The 10,205-nt window shown below is 35.3% G+C and overlaps 1 protein-coding gene across 2 annotated transcripts in view; it reads left to right on the forward strand.

Annotated features, from left to right (window-relative positions):
• The window catches only part of EMC2 (ER membrane protein complex subunit 2), a 55,611-nt gene that overhangs the window by 26,870 nt on the left and 18,536 nt on the right, over positions 1-10,205 (forward strand). The window lies entirely within an intron of this gene.

Here is a 10,205-nt window from a genome sequence, read left to right on the forward strand (position 1 = left end):
AAAAAGTTTCTGAGTTTCATATGTTTTTCTCATACCAGGTTAAAAATCAATAGCTAGTAATTTAAATTCTTGCAATTAAGAGTATTCTGTGTCATTTTAACTTGGATATATTGTTATAAATTATTTTCCTACAGAATCTACAATAAGATATAATCAAATAATATTCTCTCTTTGTAGTACTTTCCATGTTTTACGACTTTATATTACTCTATCTATGGCTGACTAAAAGGGAAATCCAAACAGTTTCCTTCCAACATGTGCAAGTAACTTTAGCCCTTAGTGTTTGGGTAAATGTTTGAGAACAAGTTTTAACTAATTTCAGCTTTCCTAAATATGCTATTCTTTCATCAAATGTTATCTAATCTCCCCTCACTCCCGTCTTTCTTTCTTTTTTTTTTAAATGCAGTTTTATTGAGGTCAGTTCACATACCATATAGTCATCCAGAGTTACAATCAGTGGTTCACAGTATCATTGTATAGTTGTACATTCATCACCACAATCAAATTTCGAACATTTCATTGCCCCCAAAATAAAAAATAAATAAAAATGAAAATGAACACCCAGGACATCCCATACCTCTTATCCCCATCTATTATTTATTTTTTGTCTTTATTTTCTTACTTATCTGTCCATACACTGGATAAAGGGAATGTCAGCCACAAGGTTTTCACAGTCACAAAAAAGTCACACCATGAAAACTAAATAGTTATGCAGTCATTTTTAAGAATCAAGGTTACTGATTACTGTTCAACAGTTTCAAGTATTTCTTTCTAGCTATCCTTATATATTAAAAACTAAAAAAGAATGTCAATATAATGCATAAGAATAGCCTCCAGAATGACCTCTCAATTCTATTTGAACTCTTTCAGCCACTGAAACTTTATTTTGTTTCATTTCTCTTTCCCCTTTTGGTCAAGATGTCTTTCTCACTCCCATGATGCAGGGCCAGGCACATCCGTGGGGGTCATAGCCCATGTTGCCAGTGAGATTTAAACCCTTGGGAGTCTGTGTCCCATGTGGGTGGGAGGACAGTGAGTTCACCTGCTAAGTTGGCTTAGAGAGAGAGGCCGCATCTGAGCAACAAAAGAGGTTCTCTGGGGGTGACTCTTAGGCATGATTATAAGTAGGCTTAGCTTCTCTTATGCAGGAATATATTTCCTAAGAGCAAGTCCCAAGATTGATAGCTCAGCCTATTAAATTAGTATTCCCCAATGCTTACAAAAATATCAGGGATTCCCCGGGTGGGAAGTTTAATATTTCCACATTTTTCCCCAGTCCCACAAGGGGACTTTGCAAATACTTGTTTATTCTCTGCCCAAATTACCCTAGGATGTATCAGGGCATCACAGTAACCTGTACAAACCAATAAGATCTCACTCCCTATTCAAAGCTCCATGTAATTATGAAGTTTGAATAAACTCATTATACAAGATAAATTAGATAGTATGCTACTGAAAATATGAATTTTGCCCCAAATAAACATCTCCTACTTTGGTCTCAAACAGAAGCTGAAGTTTTAAATCACAGTATCATCTTTTAACCTTTAGTCTGATATACCTCAGTCCTAACCAGATCTGATTCCTTCATATCTCTAATTGAAGTCTGATCTCCTTTTTGGCTTTTTACACGGTTGCTGTATGGGGCAATGCTGAGTTTCAGAGCTGCAGAACTCTAGCTCTGAGTCTCAGGTTTCACACGCATACCCAAAATTCCATGGACCAACCAGGTTACACACAAAGACCTCAGCATTTCAGAATTTAGAAATAACCATTGCAACTCTGGAATAGATGTGCCTGTTGTAAGAATATACAATGTAGGATTTACAGTAAGCCTTTCCCTGATAACCTGTACTCTCAAATTCAATTCTCAGAGTTTGCACAAATTAGTTAATCCATATTAGTGAGGTGTTATAATGTTTGTCTTTTTGTTTCTGGCTTATCTCACTCAACATACTGTCCTCAAGGTCCATATATCAAGTTGCATGCGTCACAACTTCATTCTTTCTTGGAGCTGCTCAGAATTCCATTGTATGTATACACCACAGTTCACCCTTACGTTTATCAGTCTTTGTACCCTTAGGCCACATCAGTCCATTGGAAATTGTAATTATTGCTGCTATAAATACCAGTGTGCAAATGTCCATTCATGTCCCTGCATTTTCTTCCAAGTATACACCTGATAATAGGGTTGCAGGATCATATAGCAGTCCTATACTGAGCCTCCTGTGGAACTACCACCCTGCCTCCAGATGGACCGAACCATTCCTCTTTCCTACCAACAGTAAATAAGGAACAGTATATCCTTCTCTCATGTTTTCTGCAGTACTTGTGTCTTTCAGTTTATTCTGTTTTATTTTTCAAATATTTTTATTGACAAAACAACAAAGAAACACAAATGTTCTTAACATACAAACGTTCTGTACATGGTGTACAATCAGTGGCTCACAGTATCACAATATCATAGTTATGTATTTATCACCATGATCATTTTTTAGAACATATGCATCACCCCAGAAAAAGAAATAAAAAGAAAAAAAACTCATACCTACCATACTCCTTACCCCTCCACTTGACTACTCGTATTGTTTCCATCTCCCCATGTATTTTAACCTTTGTTCCCCATATTATATTTTTTTAATTCATGTTTTTTACTCATCTGTCTATACACTAGATAAAGGAAACATCAGATACAAGGTTTTCAAAATCACACAGTCACATTGTAAACATTATGTCTTTATACAGTCAGCTTTAAGAAACAAGCCTACAGGAGAACAGCTCTACAGTTTTAGGTACTTCCCTTTAGCCACTCAAATATACCATAAACTTTAGTTTATTTTTAAACAGTTTTATTGACATACCATACCATCCATCCTAAGTGAACAATCAATGGTTCCTGGTATAATCACACAGTTATGCATTCACCAGCACAATCTATATGAGGACATTTCCATTTCTTGTGCAAAGAGAAGAGGAAGAAGAAAATGAAGAATAAAAAAATTATATAATAAAAAATAATAAAATAAAAAGGAGAAACACAACCACCAACACTGAGAATCCCCTACCCCTCCCTTATATCCTCCTTTTATAACATTTAGCATTGGTATATTGTCTTTGTTCCATTTTCTGTAAGCATATTCAGTGTTACTGTTAACTGTATACTCTAGTTTTTACTAGTTATATTTTTCCATATACCATCACATTTTCAACACCTTGCGATGCTGATATTCATTTGTTCTCACTCATGTAAAAGCATTCTTATATTTGTACATTTAATTGCCATTATTAACTACTCTAAGTCTCACTAAGTTATGTAGTCCCAGTCTTTATATTTCCTTCTGGTATCATACATGACCATAGCCTTCCTCTTTCAACCAAATTCACACTCGTATTTACTCAGTTGTACTTGGAATATTGTGTTACTATTAGATAGTATTATGGTATCCATTTCTGGATCTAAATAATCCTGTTGAATATTTTGTACTCTTTCAGCATCAAATGCTCTATCTTTACCCTCTTTCTATCTCCTAAAAATCTGTGTTCTCAACTTTAACTCTCAAAGTTTATTCGTTAGTGTTAGTTCATATTAGTGAGATCATACAGTATTTGTCCTGTTGTTTCTGGCTAATTTGGTTCAACATAGTGTCCTCAAGATTCATCCACATTGTTGCATGCTTTATGACTTTCTTCTGTCTTGCCACTGCATACTATTTCATCATATGTATATACCACAGTTTGCTTATCCACTCGTTTCTTGGTGGACATTTGGGCTGTATCCATCTCTTGGCAATTGTGAATAAAGCCACTATAAACATTGGTGTGCAAATGTCCTTTCATGTCCCTGCCTTCACTTCCTCTGAAAATATACCTAGAAATATGGCAATTCTATATTTAGCTTGCTTAAGAACCTCCAAATTGCCTTACAGAGTGTTGCACCATTCTGTATCCCTCCAGAAGTAACTAGTGTGCTTTTTTCTCCACATCCTCTCCAGCACTTGTAATTTTCTGTTTTATTTTTCATAATGACCATTCTAGTAGGTGCAAGGTGATATCTCATTGTAGGTTTTGATTTGCAATTCCTTAATAGCCAGTGAAGTTGAGCATCTTTTCATATGTTTTTGAGCCATTTGTGTTTCCTCTTCGGAAAAGTGTCTGCTTGTGTCTTTTGCCTGTTTTTAAATTGGGTTGTTTGTCTTTTTGTTGTTGAGTTGTAGGATCTGTTTATATATTCTGGATATTAAACCGTTATTTGATACATGGTGTCAAAATATTGTCTCCCATTGTGTATGCTGTCTTTTTACTTTCCTGACAAAGTCCTTTGATGCAGAAGTGTTTAATTTTGAGGAAATCTCATTTATCTATTACTTCTTTCACTGCTTGTACTTTGTGTAAGGTCCAGGAAACCACTTATCACAAAATCTTTAAGATATTTCCCTATGTTTTCGTCTAAAAGTTTTATGTTCTTAGCTCTAATGTTTAGGTCTTTGATCTGTTTTGAGTAAATTTTTATATAAGGTGTGAGATAGTGGCTGTCTTCCATTCTTATTGATGTGGATTACCAGTTTTCCAAACTCCATTTATTGAAGAGGCTACCCTATCTCAGTTGAGCTGCCTTATCAAAGATCAATTTTCCATAGATGAAAGGGTCTGTTTCTGGACACTCGGTTTGATTCCATTGGTCAGTGTATCTATCTTTATTTCCTTACCATGCTGTTTTGACCACTATAGCTTTGTATTATGCTTTAAAAATCAGGTAGTGTGAAATTTCCCACTTCGTTCCTCTTTCTCAGGTTATTTTTAGCAATTTGAGGCTGTTGCCCTCCCAGATACATTTGGTTATTGGTTTTTCTGTTTCTGCAGGGTAAGTTGTTGGGATTTTAATTGGTATTGCATTAAATCTGTAAATCAGTTTGGGTAGAATTGGCATCTTAACTATATTAATCTTCCAATCCATGAATATAGTATGTCCTTCCATTTATTTAGGTTTTCTTTGATTTCTTTTAACAGTTTCTTGTGGTTTTCTGTGTATAGGTCTTTTGTGTCCTTGGTTAAATTTATTCCTAAATGTAAACGGAATTTTTTTCTTGATTTCCTCCACAAATTGCTCATTCCTAGTGTATAAAAGCATTACTCATTTTTGGGTGTTGATTTTGTACCCTGCCATTTTGCTGAACTCATTTATTAGCTCTTGTAGTTATGCAGTAGATTTTGTAGCTGTGCTGTACATTTTAAGGGATTTTTTTTACGTATAGTTTCATGTCATTTGCAAACAGTGAAAGTTCTCCTTCTTTCCAGGTTGGATGCCCTTTATTTTTTATTTTGCCTAACTGCTCTAGCTAGAATTTCCTGCATAATTTTGAATAACACTGGTGACAATGGACCTCCTTGTCTTGTAGTGGTTACATGTGAAGCCTTATCTGGTCCTAGACTTTTCTTTTTTGGGAACTTCTTGATGACTGATTCAATCTCTGTGGTTGATTTGTTGAGGTCATCTATTTCTTCTCAAATCAGTGTTGGTTGTTCATGCCTTTAGAGGAAGTTGTCCATTTCATTTACATTGTCAAGTTTATTAGCATATAGTTGCTCATAGTATCCTCTCATTTCCTCTTTTATTTCTCTGGGGTCAGTGGTTATGTCCCCTCTTCCATTTCTTTTTTTTTTTTTTTTTTTTTTTTTTTTTTTTTTTTTTAAAGGAAAGACAGAGAGAAGGAAGGAAGGATAGATGGAAGGAAGGGAGGAAGAAAGGGAAACATCTTTTAAACATTTTCTTGTTTTATTGTATTTTGTTTCTCCGTTTTTGTTACATGGGCTGGGGCCGGGAATCGAACCGAGGTCCTCCGGCATAGCAGGCAAGCACTTTGCCCGCTGAGCCACCGCGGCCCGCCCCCCTCTTCCATTTCTGATTTTATTTGCGTCCTCTTTTTTTTTGTCAGCCTAGCTAAGGATCCATAGATTTTACTGATTTTCTCAAAGAACCAACTTCTGGTTTTGTTGATTTTCTCCATTGTTTTATAGTCTCAATGTCATTAATTTCTGCTCTGGTCTTTGTAATTTCTTTCCTTTTGTTTGCTTTGGAGTTAGTTTGCTGTTCTTTCTTTAATTTTCCCAAATGAACAGTTAATTCCATGATTTTTGCCCCTTTTTTTAGAATTTAGGTATTTAAGGCAATAAATTTCCCTTGCAGCACTGTCTTTGCAGCATCCCATTAATTTAGAGTTGCTGTATTTTCATTTTCACTTGCCTTGAGATATTTACTGATTTCTCTTGTAATTTATTCCTTGACTCACTGGTTGTTTATGATATTTAGCTGCTATATATTTGTGACTTTTCTGGTCTTCCACCTGTTATGATTCCCAGCTTCTGTCCATTGAGATCCGAGAAAGTGTTTTGAATAATTTCAGTCTTTTTAAATTTATTGTGACTTGCTCTGTGACCCACCATGTAGTCTCTCCTGGAAAATAATTCATGAGCACTTGAGAAAAATGTGTATCTTGCTGTTGTGGAGTATAGTGTTCTATAAATGTCTGTTAAGTCTAGTTTATTTATCGTAATATTCACTATCTCTGTTTCCTTATTGATCCTCTGTCTAGATGTTCTATGTATTGATGAGTGGTGTATTAAAGTCACCAATTATCATTGTAGAGGTGTCTGTTTCCTCTCCCTTCAGTGTTGCCATTGTGTGCTTCATGCATTTTGGGGCGCTCTGGCTTGGTGCATAAATATTTATGTTATGTTTTCTTGTGTTCTTGATGAGTTGTCCCTTTTATTAATACATAGTGACCTTCTTTGTCTCTTTTAATTGTTGTAAATTTGAAATCCAGTTTGTTTGATATTGCTGTAGCTATTCCTGGTCTTTTCTGGTTGCTGTTTGTGTGAAGTATCTTTTTCCAGCCCTACAATTTCAACCTATTTTTCTCCTTGGGTCTAAAATGAGTCTCTTGTAGGCAGCATATAGATGGGTTCTGTTTTTTAATCCATTCTACTTGTCTTTGTCTTTTGATTGGGGAGTTTAATCCATTAACAGTCTTACTGTAAAGGTAGTACTTTCCTTTGCCATTTTGTCTTTTGGATTTTTATATGTCATAACTTATATATTTTTTCTCTCTCTTTTTACCTTCCTGATCTCTCTTTTTACCTTCCTGATGGTCTTCATTTCTATACTGTTCTCCAAACCTCTCTCTCCTGTCTTTTCCTATCTGCCTATAGTGTTCCCTTTAGCATTTCTTGTAGAATGGGTCCCTTGTTCACAAATTCTCTCCATGTCCATTTGTCTGAATATATTTTAAACTCTTCCTCATTTTTGAAGGACACTTTTGCCAGATATAGAATTCCTGGTTGGGAGTTTTCTCTTTCAGAATCTTAAAATATACCGTTCTCTTCCTACCTCCATGGTTTCAGTTAAGAAATCTACATATAGTCTTACCAAGCTTCCTGTGTAGGGAATGGATCATTTTTCTCTTGTTGCTTTTAGGATTCTATCTTTGTCTTTGGCATTTAACAATCTGATTAGTAAGTGTCTTGGAGTAGATCTATTCAGCTCTGTTTCGTTTGGAGTATGCTGCACTTCTTGAATCTGTAATTTTATCCCTTTCATAAGAGATGGGAAATTTTCAGGGATTATTTCCTTCATTATTCTTTCTACCGTTTTTCCCTTCTCTTCTTCTGGGACACCCATAACACATATATTCGCACTTTATGTTGTCATTTAATTCTCTGTGACCCTGCTTATATTTTTCCATTCTTTTCCCTATCTGTTCTTTTGTGTATAGGATTTCAGAAGTAGTGTCCTCTGGTTCACTAATCTTTCTGTTCCTTCAAATCTGCTATTGTAGATAGGTTTCCATTTTGTTTTTCATCTCTTCAGTTGTCTTTCATTCCCATAAGTTCTGCCATTTCTGTTTTTAAACTTTTAAGATCTTCTTGACGTTTGCCTAGTGTCTTCTTTATATCCTTTATCGCTATTGCCACATTTTCCCTCAACTCATTGATTTGATTTTTGATGTGATTTTTCCATGTTTGTTCAAACATCCTTAATTAGTTTCAATTCTAGTATCTTCTTTGCAAATTTAGTTTGTTTCTTATCTTCATTTCTTAGTGTGGATCATAATTTTTTGTTGGTGTCTAGGCATCTGATTTTCTTGATTAGCTTGTTCTGAAGGTCATTTTCACTCTTTTACCTAGGGTTTTCTTGTCGATTGACTTTGTTCTCCATCTGTTCTTTGACATTCTGTTCAACTTATTCTAGACCTCTAGCATAGCTTCTGTTTAACTGATCAGAATTTTACAGCCTGTTTTTCTGATTCTTGTTCTGCCTATATGGAGCCTTTTTTGAGGAGGGTCTTCCCAGGTATGATCAATCCCAGTCAGAGTTTCCCAGACCATTGAGACCCAGGTCTCAGGGGGAGGGTATTATCAGCATCAGATATCTGTGAGGTGAGACCCAGCAGATTGTCAGACTTTCCTATGAAGCTCTACACTATACTTTTCCTATCCTGCTAAGAGGTGTTGCTTTTCAATCCACAGCTCCTCACCAGCATAAAGTGATGCAGTACCTTTAATTCTCAGCATGCCCTTCCTGCCAGGGGCATGGTTGAGAGAGAAGCAGAGGTAGAAGGCAAGCTTAAACTGTTTCTAATTCACAGCTCCTGTGGCCTGAATTCTCTGAAGGAGATCTGCCACTTGACTTGCACGCCCCCCACCCCGCACACACACACTTTTTAGGAAAAATCTGCCCCTTAGGGAATTATCTACCTCACTTGACTCATTGCTTTGTTTCTCAGACCTATCTTAACTCAGCCCTTGCCTGGGTCTAGCTATCAGGTGAAAATGCCTGAGGCTTTCGCAAATGAGCCACTTAGAATAGTTTTTAAAAAGAAGAAAATAAACAAAACAAAAAAGTTCCTTTTCAGAGCCAGTTACCAGCTCCCTGGTAAGGACTGTTCAATAAAGATGTATGTGACTTAATTGACCTTTGTCCATATGATAGTTACCAAGTAGGTTTCTCTTTAGGTTGTCATATATATTTTCATTAGCAAGACTGACTTTGTATAATTAGACAATTACCACTTGAAAGCTTGTTTTAAACTTTAGAATACTAGGACAAAATGTTATATCTTAGGTTTTACATGATCAAGCAACATATTCTTCATATAGTAGAGATTTAGAGGCAGTTTCCAAAATTTATTAGTAAAACCTTGCAAATCATTTCTTACCTCACTAAAGAATTTGTTAGATGGGAAAACTCAGTTTTTAAAATTGGCTTTTACAAAGTTAATACTGAAATTGTTTTCCATTATTGTTAAGAAATTATGACACTCCACCTACCACAGACATACGTAATTCAAAATAACAGTATCAAATTATTTAATTTGTAATATTTCAAATTCTTCCTGTCAGGAAGTTTCACAGAAGGATCTAGGATGGAAATCAGAAATTTTGGATCCTACTTTTAATCCACCTCTTTTTATTTAAAGCTTCATTTTTACATCATTACAAAAGAATAATATCTTAGCCATATTATTTTTGTAAAGGATATTTTAAAGAATTATCTGTCTTTGAAACACTCTGAAAGAATGCTTTACAGCTGTGTTATGCACAATCCTGCTATCTTACAAACATTAGTGTGTGGTCAACAGAGGAAGAGTAGTTCATGACCAAATAACTTTGAAAAATCTTTTGAATTTGTTAGGTGTTATACGTACACATTTATCACCAAATTTGTATTTTGCTTAAAGATGTCCATTACAGTGTTCGTTCATACCACTCCTTTTACTATGGCTGTAGTTGTTATTCATATTTATACTTTGACTTTTTTTTTTCTTTTTGGCTAATTTGTGACATTTTAATGTAGTGTTTTCAGCAAGTTTCACTGCAGCTATAAAAGAATTTCTCGTAGCTGGTATAAATCCTGTATGATGACTCAAGATATAAATCTCAAACTAAACAAGCTTCTGCCAGTCTTTAGATAGCTCACAGTTGAACATAGACCAAAGGTAAAAGAAGCAAGGAAGATAACATTTATCCAGTACTCTTACATGCTAAGTACTGTGTTATATGCTTTACATTGATACTTGGAAGGAGGTTTGAAGAGTTTAAATATTTTGCCCTTAGGAGAAAGGCAGGTAGGTGACAAAAGCTGGAGATCAGTTTCTTGTCTTTTGTATTCTGAAACCTGGACTCTTTGCTCTATCATATTGCTTGTGGGATAA

Source organism: Tamandua tetradactyla, chromosome 6 (genome assembly GCF_023851605.1).
Source record: "Tamandua tetradactyla isolate mTamTet1 chromosome 6, mTamTet1.pri, whole genome shotgun sequence".
NCBI classification, from domain to species: domain Eukaryota; kingdom Metazoa; phylum Chordata; class Mammalia; order Pilosa; family Myrmecophagidae; genus Tamandua; species Tamandua tetradactyla.